Source organism: Coffea eugenioides, chromosome 8 (assembly GCF_003713205.1).
Source record: "Coffea eugenioides isolate CCC68of chromosome 8, Ceug_1.0, whole genome shotgun sequence".
In the NCBI taxonomy this organism is placed as follows: Eukaryota; Viridiplantae; Streptophyta; class Magnoliopsida; order Gentianales; family Rubiaceae; genus Coffea; species Coffea eugenioides.
This window is the reverse complement of record NC_040042.1, coordinates 10,505,616-10,514,001: the sequence shown is the minus strand read 5'-3', so window position 1 is coordinate 10,514,001 and position 8,386 is coordinate 10,505,616. Positions and strand designations below refer to the sequence as shown.

Here is an 8,386-nt window from a genome sequence, read left to right as displayed (position 1 = left end):
TTCTAAAATGAAACTAAATGTTTCTAAAATGAAAAACTTTCCCACCAAAAATTTTCACCTAAATTTTTTATCTGAAATTTTAAACATTTTTAACTCCCACCAAATATTTTGAGAGGCTATAAGGATTTCACTATATAAATTAGTCTCAAGAGAAATACATTATTTTTATTCTTTTAGACATGGCTTCAAAACATAAACAGCCTCTTCTTGAAATAGATTTAAATATTGAATTCTCAATTATCTGAATAATGTTTCAGCCGTATGAGCCATGAGGGTATCAACTCATCAAAAAGACTTGGATCATTCTTGGAAGTTGAAAAGGATGCAAAGGAGCTTAACCCATATCGATGACGTCGACGATGACGATGAGCTTTCCGTATTCCTTGCCATAGTTGATCAGAGCCACCCTTCCGATCACAAGCTAATAGAAATTGGGAAGATAAATTTTTTACATGATCTTGACCACTTCTTCAAATTCTTTTTCTGCGACTTCTTCTCCTATTTCATCAGGGATTTTGTTCAAGTCAAAATCAAACTTTGCAGGTTCATTCAAATCAATACATAATGGAGCTTTATTTATTTTGGCACATTCGACTTCAACTTCTGCATCTTCATCCTCTCTTGTTTCTTCAAAAGAATCTTCAACCACTTGTTTAATTAACTCATCTTCAAATTCTTGGTCCATTCAAATTCTTGATGCGGAGGGAGGCGGTGATGGAGAAGAACAAAGGGGTTCAACATACTGTGAGAAAAGAAGAAAGAATATGGAAGGGCAGAGAGAAGCAATAATTATTAGGAGTAGTAATTAAGAACCCTGTAAGAGAGATAAAAGGGTAAAATTGTGAAAAAATAATAAATGCTGCATGGGGATAGTAAAACGACAGATAAAAGTACTTGGCTTGCAATTCCTTAAACGCCAGTTATAAAAAAAGGGAGGGAGTAATTGTTTAGGTTTCTTAATTAAGAAGCTAAGTATTATATAATGGTTGAAAATTGTTTAGTATTATATAATTGTTTAGGTTTCTTAATTATGATTTTTTTAATATTGGACAAGTTCTTTTGAAATACACAATTAGACATTTAGGTGTGAATTGTGGAAGATGGCATCTAGGTCTAGAGATTTTTTCTCTTTTAAATTTTTTGGATGTACTCGACTTGATTTTCATGTTACCATCAATTGAGACTTACAAGAAAAAAAAAAAAAAAGACTATTCTGCAAAACATTAATGGGTCTGATGTTGTTGGAAAGTTAAAACGTTCAAACGTTGAATATACTCAAATTATTTAATACTCCATTCAATTCCAAGGCCCCAAAAATTATAAAGAGGAAAAGAACGAGTGAACCACTTTTCTAAACCTAATCTTGATATTTTCAAGTGAACTAATTAGCTTCTCATCAGATATCTTTTTATTCTTTTATCGAATACACTAGTCATCATAATATTCTGTGTGTTTTTCATTAAAATAAAGATCATTTCTTATAACTATTTTTTGTTCATCATGCATCACCATAATGATGTGGCTCTAAATTTACAATATAAGTTATGTATTAATAGACTCATTACCTGACTGATTTTCCTTTTGTTTTCTTTTTCTTTTTTCGGGGTTAAAGTCTTCAATTGTAAATCTATGTTGGACTGCTTAAAAGAAATAATCAAAAGTCTAGACTAGACTCCCTTAAGGAGGAAAACACGAAAAAAAAATCAAGTTTGGTACTTTGATATGGTTAGTGAAAGGCCACATCCAGGTTGGCAGATCAATTTATTTTCTTGAATTTGATTTGCTACATATTTTCCTGTATTTTATGTCACAGCATGTAACTCTGGTAATAAGGCCTAGTTCTGAAAGAGATATTCAATAAATTAATTTTGGCCTATTCAATAAATTAATAAGGTCCTATTCTCTTTGCCAAGTAAAGTGCCCCTTCTCCTTTTCCTACATATATCCGGCTTCTTTTTTTTTTTTTTTTAATTCACTCAGTCAATGTGTAACAAGTATGCTCCATCTTCAGATTTTGGCAGTTGTGTTTTCTCTAATCCCAATTTTCTTCTACGTTCTCGCGATCACACCTAGTAGTTTTTTCGGTGACCATTGTCGGAGATATGGTGATCCTACCTTCAATTCCAAAAACACCAGCAGTGACCGTCGCCCATCCACTTGCGGGGGCACCGACATCAATTTAAAGTGCCCGTTTCAATTTAGTGGTGATGATTTGTGCCCTGAACATGATGTTATTGAATTCTCTTGTGAAAACAATCGCAGTGTTCTATCCTTGAGTGTTGGTTCCTATCCGGAGATACAACAGTATAACTTTTCTGTGGAGCTAAACAGTATTGATTATGAGAAAAAGACACTTCGTATATTTGATCCTGGGGTGCAAAAGAACAACTGTTCTACTCTGCCAGTCAACCCATTACGTCCAGACGACGACTACTATCAACCTGGTGCGGGTTATGAGATGGAGATTGATCCTCATCATACCGGTTCGTTGGTCTTTGTGAGCTGTAAAAATCCTGTGAAATCGAAATATCATCCTCTTTACGTAGACACTGCTTCCTGTAATGTCACTGCAAATCATTTTTCAAAAATGAAAGCTCCACCCGGTTATTATAGCTATGTTGTGGTGGCTGAAAATGTGGTGGCATCTGATATTGAAGAGTCGTGCACCATCTATAAGACAGCTGCTGCAGACCTGCGGTGTCTCCCTAATGCAACAGCAGGAGATATTTCGTTTCAAGACATCCACAACCTTCTGTCTAATGGCCGTGAGCTCAAATGGTACGGAGGCCTGGACATCAGGAGATCCCTTTTTTGTAAGTACACTGATTTGAAGATTTATTAACATAGATCTTTTAAAAACTATTCAATACTACTGCTTGAAACTATGTTTTTGGGGAATTAATGACAAATTACCGTATATTGGAAGATTTTAAGTTAAGATGTACTGCTATTCATCTTTCTTTCTTTCTTTTTTAATTATAGAACAACCAAATCTTGTTGATGAGCACAACCGTTTATTTTAAATTTCATGCATCATATAAGTCTTAATGTTCAAAATATAATTGATTAATGCATTTGAGTTGTGGATCTCAAATTCTCCTTTTAATGAAAGGAGAGTATATGTGAAATTGGGTTGAGTCAACTCTGGGTAGGGGTCCCTTTCATTTTCCAGATTCAAGTCGATTTCTTTTCTTAATTTTTATTTGATCCAAGCCAAAATTCAATACATCATTCATGTAATGAATTGCATTATCAAATATCACTACTTTGTGCAGGACCTTGCTGTCTAATAAATGCGCATACTTGATTATTTTACGTATTACATTAACTAAAGAGCATTAAGGCCATTTATTAGGATCTTCTCTGTGAGTCAAAAACGTGGGGCAGGTACATTTTTTGTTTGGTGTCCACAATCAATAGCAATAAATAGAATGAAAAATTCATGTGCAAAATAATATAATGTAAATATATGCAAGAAATATAATATTGGTACACTATTGCCTCTGCCCCAATTCCCTCTAGGTCATTTGTTTCATTTAGAAACTGATGAAGTGATTTTTTTTTTTCTTTTTTCCTTTTTTTTTTGGTTTAGGTCTGGAGGTGTTTAGGCTAGGTTCCTCTTCATTGTACTAGGGAGAATTTCTATCTATTACACATCAATAAAATGAGTTTAAAAATTATTCTAAAAAATCAACACTGTTCATAATGGATTTTATCACTTTTGTTAGTTATACATAAAATTTCATATGCAGTTGACTAAGCTTTGCCAACTAATTAATCATTACCAACTTCTTTTTTTTTCTATAATTTTGACCTATTTTCACCATTCAAATATTTTTGACATATTGAAAGCCAAAAAATTGTCAACAGAACATAATTTTTGAAGTATTTTGATTTAGAGATCAAAAAGAAAAGTAATGACATAATTAGATGATTTTATAGGGGAAGGGTTGTATTAGATGATAAGGTAGGAGAGGTTGTAGTATTTGCTTTCAAAATGAAATACTTACAAATATTATGCATTAGATTTGATAATCTTGAATGAAGGTGCAAACATTTTTTACACCAATCAACCTTTAATATGAAAACCAATATTGGTGGTTTAATTGATTTTGTTGAAGTTTTGTGGAGGTCACACTATAAAAAAATTTTCAGTGAGACTTGTATTCTTGGAAGTGAATTTGCTAAATCTTTGGAAATATTTTAGTGGGATCACTGCAGTGTAAGTTTCGTTTTGTGATTAGTTGTTTTCTTCTTTGCAATCTTGCAAGTTTGGAATTGAGGCATCGTTGAAATCCTTATAGGTGGGATTTGTCCATGGTGGGAATATGATACGTAGTCTTACTTTTTGTTTCTTCTCACTGTATTTGGTTTGTGTGGATGACAAATGAAAATTGGTTAGTGATTGTTAGTTTTATGAATGATTATGAGAGTAAAATACGTTATGCAATAGGATAGGTAGAATTGTGGGAATTCATAATGGTGAGTTCCTTAAATTCGTAAATGTCAGACGTGATTTGGCATATGTAGATGTGATTTTGCAGGGGTGATTATTATCCGTTAATTAAAATTTTGGAGTTTTGATTTTGTGGGACAGTGGGTCATGTAAATTGGAAAGTGAGAAAGGATAAGGAGAAAGGACTATTAAATTAAGATAAATCTAAAATTATAATAAAAAGGGATTTAGATTTCTCGTGCCTGTGGAGGCTCCTCGTCGAAAACCTGTTCTCTAATACATGTAGATATAGATATTTTTTATATATAATCTTACCTACCCTCTCTTCTATTTATTTACTTTCTCTAATTAATCTTATATTTTTTAAAATATAACACCTAAAATATATTTTAACGTGTGTCCTATAAGCACCTCTTAGACAAACCGTATGAAATTTGACTTGAGTTAACTCTGGGTAAAGCCCCTTTCATTTTCCAGCTTCAAGTAGATTTCTTAATTTTATTTGATCCTGGCAAAAATTCAATACATCATTCATGTAACGAATTGCATGTCCACAATCAATAGCAACTAATAAAATATACTTAGACAAACTGTTATACTTCTTACAACATTTGATGTCCACAATCAATAGCAACTAATAAAATACAGAATTCAAGTGTACAATAATACTGATGATGTGGCTTTTTCTTTTTCTTTTTTTCTTTTTATTTTTTGGGGAATCAGAATACCAGAAACCTACTGCTGTTTTGTCTTTATTTGTTGCTGGAAATCTTTTTTAGCAAACGAAAAAAAATATAGGAACATGGTCAAATTAGAAAAGTTTGATTTCTAAAAAGCTTATTTGTGTTATGATCCCAACAAACATATGAATTATTGAATTCTTACTTTAAACCATGCAAAACAAACATAATTTGAATTTATTGTCGTAGTTATTTGAAACGTACGCATATGAGTGTGAAATATATAGCTGTAATTAATAAAAGTTGATTTTCAAGCATCCAATTGGACATTGACGTTGCCTTTTGTACGTAGGCGATGTAGCTCTCATATTGGTAGATGTCTACAGTCTCCTCGGCCCATATGTCCCAAATCGACGTGAGTAATTTTATTTCTTTGATTTACAAAAAAACCATTTTTTAATCAATCAGATTCTTTCTATTCCAGTATTTTCATTATAATCCTTTAATTTTTCTTTTACAAGCAGATTACTTTAATATTGGTGGCTTAATTTCAGGTAAGGCATCTGATTTATAGTTGAAAACTCTTTGTCTGGATTGACTATTTTTTGGGGTGTTTTTGAAATATTTTACTGTAGCAATATAGGTGAAAAACTTTTATTGTAGATGAGATTATTTTTTAGGTTATTTTTTGTGTTTTTGGTGTTTTTTGAGGTTGTTTTTTATGTTTTAGTGTTTTGAAGATGCTTTTTTTTTTTTGTTTTTGAGGAATTGTTTTCTTTGTGTTTTTGGTATTTTTGAAGTTGTTTTTGATATTTTTGAAGTTATTTTTGTTTATATATTATTGTAATATTGTATATGAAAAATTTGCTTTTCAAAAATGACCAATCCAAACAGAGCAAAAACATGTCAAAAACTTAGTCTTATTGTTCAATCTTAGCTAAGTCTTATTGTTCTCTTCTTCTATTTCAGTTCTGCTTATTGCAGCAAAACATGTCATTGGCATTATCCTCTTGTTTGCTTTCCTCCTTTATCGGTGTCGTCGGAGGCATTTATCGAGGTATGATACAATAGAAGATTTCCTACAAAGAAACAACAGCCTCATGCCCATTAGGTACTCATACAAAGAAATAAAGACAATGACAAAAAATTTTGAGGAGAAACTAGGTGAAGGAGGCTATGGTTTGGTTTACAAAGGCAAATTGCGCAGTGGAAGTGCAGTTGCTGTCAAGATGCTGAACAAATCAAAAGCTAATGGACAAGAGTTCATCAATGAAGTTGCAACTATTGGAAGGATACACCATGTGAACGTGGTTCGGTTAGTGGGATTTTGTGTTACTGCCTCAAAACATGCTCTAGTGTATGATTACATGCCAAATGGCTCTTTGGACAAGTTACTTTTCTCAAATTGTCAGAATGGTTCTCCATTGAGTTGGAAACAAGTTTGTGAGATTGCAAAGGGGATTGCTCGTGGCATTGAATACTTGCATCAGGGGTGTGATGCAAATTCTGCATTTTGATATTAAGCCGCATAATGTCTTACTCGATGACAACTTTGTTCCAAAAGTTTCAGATTTTGGACTTGCAAAACTTTACCCGATGCAAAAGAGTATTGCAACTCTTACTGCTGCGAGGGGAACTCTAGGTTACATGGCCCCAGAGTTGTTCTATAAAAAGATTGGAAGAGTCTCAAACAAGACAGACGTTTACAGCTATGGAATGTTATTAATGGAGATGGCTGGGAGGAGGAGAAATGTGGATGCACATGCCGAGCATTCAAGTCAAATATACTTCCCTTCATGGATCTATGACAAATTCAATCAGGCGGAGGAAATGGAAATCGGAGATCATGCAACTGAAGAAGAAAAGACAATTACAAGAAAATTGATTTTGATTGCCTTGTGGTGCATACAGATGACACCTGAGGATCGTCCTTCAATGAGAGAAGTCTTAGAAATGCTTGAAGGTGATGCTAGTGGCCTAAAGTTGCCTCCTAAACCGTCGTTTTACCCTCCAGATTCACCCATATCCATGCAAAGAAGCAGCGATAGTAGTTCTTCTGACGAGTCAACGGTGCCCCTATGTAGCTCTGTTGCTTTAGAAATAGAGCAGATGGATTACTAAGTAGAACTCGTGCTTTCAGTGAAATCTTTGTCTAGGCGATTTGTCTTTCAAACTCTCAATATGCCACCTAGTACCAGATAACATGGCAATCTGAAATATCAGTTTGGTATCAATAAACTGAAGGGTAGCACCTTGATATATGCTTCATATATAATAGTAATACCAGCATCAATCTACAATTGAGTTTAACTTAATAATTTCTACAATTGAGCTCCAACACATTTTTTTTTATCAAACTAATTATGTTATCTAAAACAGCGAGCAGCATATCTAAATATTTCCTCCAAATTCGTAAGATCGATCCTTTCCAATACTGTTGCTGATAGGTGGCATTTTAGTGGGTATTTTGGGCGTTATTGCATAATTAATTGACTGAATATTTTCGTTAATTGGGTGGATTTTACTAATATTCTGTTTTGGGTGCTAATTGCAGGAATGGGTGCCGAAAAGTGTTTAAATTCAACTTTTAGAAGATTCATCGTACGTGGGGCCCGCTTGAGAAGCTGAAGAAACCTAATTCTAATAGGTTTTATTTTATTATATTTTGAGGGAGTCTGGCTGCAATTTGGGGGAGGTAACAATTTGTGATTTATCTCTGGCGCAGCTTAGGTTAGGGGGAGTCTTGTCTTTTGTGTTTGAAAGGAACGGAGTGGCCGCAGCTTTGTAAGGCGGCAAGGATAGAAGTTCTTGAGGCTAGACTCTTGTATTGCTTTTTGATCTTTTTGGTTGACTGAGGAATTGGAGGCTTTGAAATTGCATTACATCAGGCAATTGAAACCTTTTCTCTCGTACGTTTATTGAGCAATCAGAGGAGACAAGAGCCTCCATTATTGACTCTTCCATGGCTGGTTGACCGAAATTGGAAGAACAATAAGAAGCAATTGAAACCTTTCTCTCGTACGTTTGTTTTGTGAGGGACCAATATGGGCCACCATTGTTGACCACTTGCACTAAGAAAGAAAGCAAAGAAGGCCGCAGTTGTGGACTTCTGGACATTGCCTTCCATTCTGGCTTTGACCAAATTAAATTGAGAGGGATTGAACGAGAGCTAATTTCTTGCGTTTGCTGTGATTAAGGAATCGATGGCTTCTTCCAACCCTGTACGCGCAGCCTGTTCACTAATGGGGAA

General features: G+C 34.0%; 1 pseudogene; it reads left to right on the top strand.

The window, feature by feature from the left end:
* The first annotated feature begins 1,996 nt into the window (after window positions 1-1,996).
* On the top strand, window positions 1,997-7,285 carry LOC113780227 (annotated as a pseudogene).
* The last annotated feature ends 1,101 nt before the right edge of the window (window positions 7,286-8,386 follow it).